Source organism: Limulus polyphemus, unplaced genomic scaffold (assembly GCF_000517525.1).
Source record: "Limulus polyphemus unplaced genomic scaffold, Limulus_polyphemus-2.1.2 Scaffold5181, whole genome shotgun sequence".
NCBI classification, from domain to species: Eukaryota; Metazoa; Arthropoda; class Merostomata; order Xiphosura; family Limulidae; genus Limulus; species Limulus polyphemus.
The window spans coordinates 6,935-12,671 of record NW_013670791.1 but is presented as its reverse complement, the minus strand read 5'-3'; the positions used below and the strand labels follow the sequence as shown (position 1 = coordinate 12,671).

The window sequence follows — 5,737 nt, the reverse complement described above, 5'->3', positions numbered from 1 at the left end:
CAAAATATATATATATATGTATGTGTGTGGTGTTGAACATGTATTATATGTTTATAAGGTTGCATGTGAATTTGTTCATATCAATTGTTATATAAAAGAATTTGGTCAGAATGTTAATTTAGGAACTGGAACTGTAATTACTAGCATTTATACAATAAAGAATGATATAATACACTAAAGAAAACATAACATTTTCATTACTGTCAGTGCAAAATATTGTCCACTTTAAGAGTTAAAATATTTGTGAGCAAATGAAACCACTGATAGCATCGTATGCTATACCATGAGAAAGCATGGTATACCTAATATTTTAACTGATTTTGAGGCAATATATTAATTCTTTTTTATTTAAATGTTCCATAAGCTTACAATTTTACTGAATATTTTTGTAGATTTTATATTTCTTTAGAAATTGCACTTTTAAAATACATTACTGTGGACTATGAGCTGTAAATCTATGGCTCAAGGTATGTGAGTAATACCTGTTAATTCTTTTAAGTTATGCTATGCTTGTATGGGAAGCTAAGTCATATAGAGGTATGATGTTTGTGTTAATAGAATCACATGGTCAGGAGATGGTAGTAATCACTTGTGAAGGATAACTTGATTTCAATTCCTTATGTAGGACACTGCAACATCAATTTTACTGTTTTTCTTCTCAACCAGGCCAAACAATGGTGGGTGATACACATACAAGTAAGTAGTAGCCACACTAGATAGTGGGAGTTTTCAACTCTAGATAAACAGACCAACATGAAATGTGTCAGTATTCTGATAATGTTTTAGGTCTCACATGAAACCTGCTGGACTGAGATTTTCACATGGTAGATGCACATCTGTAGAAGTGTGTCTACACATATATTGTTGTAACACACAGTGTATAAACTCTTCTCACTAAGTACATTTTGGTTGTAACTACATGTGTTAAGGCAAAGACACAAAACCACAGTAATTAGTAAGGAATTCAGTTTCATCTGTTATCGTTTCATTTAATTCTTTTAGTATGATATCTTTACCTGTTTAAGGTAAGATCAAATAGTTCATTACTGTTTGTTTTAACTATAGCTTGTTGAAAGTAATATCACCATTGTCAGTATAAGAATTATCAAACATATTTTTAAGCACTGAAATATATAGATAACATAAAGAACTATTAAATAATGACATAATTTAATGCTAAGCATTTTGGAGTTTAGGTATTACATTGCACTCATAATTAGAATATTGTGTAGCAAATAACCAACAACCAGGCAATGTTCTTAAGAAGCAATTTCTTCAAATATATCAGTTAGGTTAAATTATGAAATATAGGTCTGATCCTCACTTATTACCGGTAAACCAACGTTTCTTACCCTTCTGTACATTCTCTGCACGTCCTCAATAATCTGTGTGCAGTGGCTGGTCATATTGTTGGCCAATATTTCACTAAACACAGCATGATCCCGACTCTCCTGTTTTGTATTTGCAACCAGCAGTTCCCAACAGCTGTTGGAGGAAAACAGGTGCCATTGTTCTCATCTGAAACATTTCCCAGTGGTTAAGTATAAGTCATCAGGAAAGTTAATTTATAATCTTACCACACACATGCACGTTATAAGCAATGACTGACATCTAGTTCATGTCACCAACAGCCAGACAATGTTGTTATTTCCACCTGTTCTTTGGCATGGTTAACAATTCCTTACAATTAACAAAAGTTACCACAAATTCTGGGCGTTGTTGTTTCATTCTGATAAAATACAGCATTTCAGTCACTGGTCAGGCATTGGGGACATTACCTGGTATTGTCATATTGCCATTTCCTAGTCATGATATTAATTTATACTTTAACACAAGATAGGCTGATGAAATTGGGCATTATTATCAATGCCCAAGAACAGAAGAAAATGACATTATTGTCCAGGCATTTACATCATTGCCTGATTTCCTGTATATCTATTTATCTATATATCTGTCAGACTATTTATATATATTGTGTATATATATATATATAGATACACACACACACACATCACTTATCTGTTCTTTGAAAAATATAATAACTCTTGATAATCAACAACTGGTCTCATGAGTCTTGAAAACCTCTATCTAATTATCAGAAACATTCCATATAGTGTTTCTAATCTTTATAAGTAATTACACATACTGACTTGATTAATTCCCAAATGCTAAACTTATGAAGAAATAATATTATCAACATTTTGCAGAAAAAAATGTTTATGGTAATGAAGTAACTTATACATCCAAAGTTTATAAAACTTGTACTTCACACTTTCCATTCCGTTTTGAATTAACTTTGAAATATAATATATATATCCTGTCCTGTATAATTTTCATTCTTCAGTTAACATACAAAAGTTAATATACTTTGTTTCTTGAAGCAAAAACTTTTCTACATCTAAATTGTTTGGTAATTTTCCAGTCATTTTTTAAATGGATATCTACATGTGCACAAGGTAGTTCATTCTTTATGCCAAATTGAAACCAAAGGCATACTTGTTTTACATAAAATGGGTCTTGACAGATGCCTTTTACATAAAGTGTTGGAAAAAGACAGGTAAGTGGGTGAATGATCAGAACAGATATAGGCAAACAGACAAAATGGTATTATATAACTAAGCTGTTCGTTGATGGCTATCATATTGTGATAATTAAATGCTTTAATATTTATTTTTAAGCTTACAACATTATGAAAAGTCAAAAATATGAATATTCAGTAGCTTACAACTGAAATAGAAAGATAATTGTATGACTTTCATATCTTGTCCTCCATCTTATACTGTATACAGTATTCTTAAAACATAATTTCATGTCTGTAGTAGAAGATTCTTTCACAGCTCATTTACAAATTGTTAAACATAAAGATAACTGATCTCTAAATCAATTTATCTAAAACTAGATGTGTTTCTATTTACATCAGTTTTTAACAGATAGCACATAGTAAAGAATCAATAGTATACTATACTAATAATTTAATGCTTTGAAATAAGAATTCTTATCAGAAATAAGTATTAATACAAGTACACAAGTCATATTAAGATTAAGACATTACTTTATACTATGATTCACACAAAGACTATCACTTCATCTAGCTTTGGATAATTAATATTTGTATGTAATCATTACCTTTAGTAAAGGTCATTTTCCACAGTTTTCCCTATAGCAAAGAATTACTCCTAATTAAACTTTTGTTTGGCTTGATTTAACACAAACATATCATTGGAAATAACAACATAACACAGAGCACATTACATTTTGATTAGAATCCAGTGATTTATTTATAATCCAGTTACAACTCTTTTTATAACTAACTTGCACTAAAAGTGAAACACTTTAACACTAACAGTTTGAAATAATACTAACTACTGTTACAATTTCTGTAATTCAGTTCGAAATAAGGATTTTTATAATATAAAACACCAGGATACAGTTGAGTTTTAATACCAGTATCTTAATTACAGTTGAACATAGGACTAACTTTTGTTTTTCCGTTTTGTGTCGGAGCATCAGGCCTTTGGACAGTTTCTCCAAAGCGCGGGAATATTCCCCTTCGACGTCAGCTCTCTTCCTACAGTAGTCCTGGATTTCTGTTATTATAGCAACCTGCGTTTCCATACGTAAATCTAAACATTTTAATTGTTCGTTGAGTTGCTGTCGAATGTCTAAAAGAAAATGAAGAAATCGTTTAGAAGCACATTACATTTTAATTGTGCGCTAAGAAATGCTCAAGTTTTGCATAATACTTAATTTAAGGTAAACAGTTTACAGTTTGCTTGTCACATTAAACTTGCTTTCTCAGGGTATAAAACTGGCAATATATTTAAGTCGTTCTCGGTCTCCTGTGGGTCAGCAACGCAAAAATCTAGGGTTCGATTATTTCCTGCGGTGGGCAGAGCGCAGATAGCCCATTATGTAGCTTTGTGCTAAAAACGTCGGCTTCGAGCTAAATAACTACACCTTTATTTAATCAACATAAAATATCAAATCATTCCCCAAAATTATACAAGATATAGTTCACTTACACGATCTCTCGAACAATACTAAACTTTGACGAGTTTCTTAGTGTAAACTACTTTTTAATGCCCCAAACATTTTGACTTCATTGTAAATGGTATAATGTGGTCGATCATTGCATTGAGTTATAAGATGATTATATGTAGAAGTTGGGTGCTACAGTAGATTATTTTACATTTTCACTGTCTTTTAATTTTAATTGCTGTTTTTAAGGTTTTGATCGCTGTAAGGACTAAAATATCAGTTTCAGTAGCAATGCTTCATAATATATTTCTTCGCTCAACTAAAAACATTACTTTCCACAACTCGTTGTATAATATGATTAGCATTTTACGAGTGAGATATTGTGGGCTGGAGACCCACGTCTGTTCCTCATTCAAGTTTTAAATTAATTACACATGTAGGACTTGTGAATACTGATATTTCTGATAGAGAATTCCTAACCGCTGTGTGGGCCTTAATACCGCCTCCACGTGACAATGTTTTGCCGTTCGTACAGTAATTTGTCCTCTGGTTTTATTGGGCATATGCTTTGTGTTTGTAACTCTTTAACGTAATATTTAGTCGAAAATATGAATAAGCGGTGGCAATTATTTTGTTTCGTTTTGTGTATATACACAAAAAGATGTAGAGATATACTACATATGGTTACTAAATTAAATACTGTGTTGCGACAGCGAAAGTCACGTGACTCTGGTAACACGTAATGAGTATTTCGAACATTCCTGAAGGCTCGAGTGCTTGCCAGACGCCCTCTATTTTGTATATATAAGACCGGCGAGAAGTGACGGCAGATATAATTGAATAGCAGACAGGGAGATAGAGACAGATAATCGAATCAAGCCGTAAGTAAAGTGTGTAAATCGTTGTGAATTATAGCGTGTGTTTAAGTGAAAGTGACTGTGGAAATTCTGTGTATTGCAAGTTGTACTGAGGAAGAATAAACTAGTTTTATTTAAGAAAGGGCTTGTATCGCTGAAGTACCTCGGGAATAATTTTTAAGGGAAATTATCAAACGAACAGAGACGTAACAACTGCTTTTTGTCCCACAGTCATTCGAAATTAATATTAGCAGTTCTATTGTTTTCTGATGTACTGTATGATTAACATAATTTTGATCTAAGAACATCTTACTACACTTACTATCACGACAGTCTTATTCTTAAACTGAAAACAACAGCAAAAAATAGTTTATTGAATAGACCTATAAAGCGTCTGTCGGGTGTTTATCAGTCCCTCACCACCATAAGGCTGTTCTTGCTGCTTTAAGTAAGTGGTAAGTGAAACTTGTTTATTCTCTCTCTCTCTCTATATATATATATATACACCGAACTTAGGTATAAAGAAGTCCTATAGATTCTCTTTGTTGTGTTTGTACATATTTTGATATGAAATCAACTTTAATTGAGCTTCCTTAACCATATCCACAATAAAATACTGGAAATAAAGTTTTAAGGCGTGTTGAAACTATTTACATTCTATTACAAAGATAAGAGGTGACGAATCGGTGATGTCTAAAATGGTCCCCATATCCAGGAAGATGAGGAAGCACTATGAAGATATATTGTGTCAAACGATTTTGTTGGCATTGATGACGATGAACCCACTTTTTAGAAAATAAAGTTTAGAGACGGCTTGAATGGGTAGAGGAAGAAACTATATTACAATTGTACAAAGTTTCGACAGATATCTGATGGTGACAAAAGCTTGTCGAAGTTATAAA

General features: G+C 32.1%; 1 pseudogene; it reads right to left on the bottom strand.

Moving 5' to 3' along the window:
* The window catches only part of LOC106472237, a 45,389-nt pseudogene extending 41,727 nt beyond the window's left edge, over positions 1 to 3,662 (bottom strand).
* Positions 3,663 to 5,737: the final 2,075 nt, after the last annotated feature.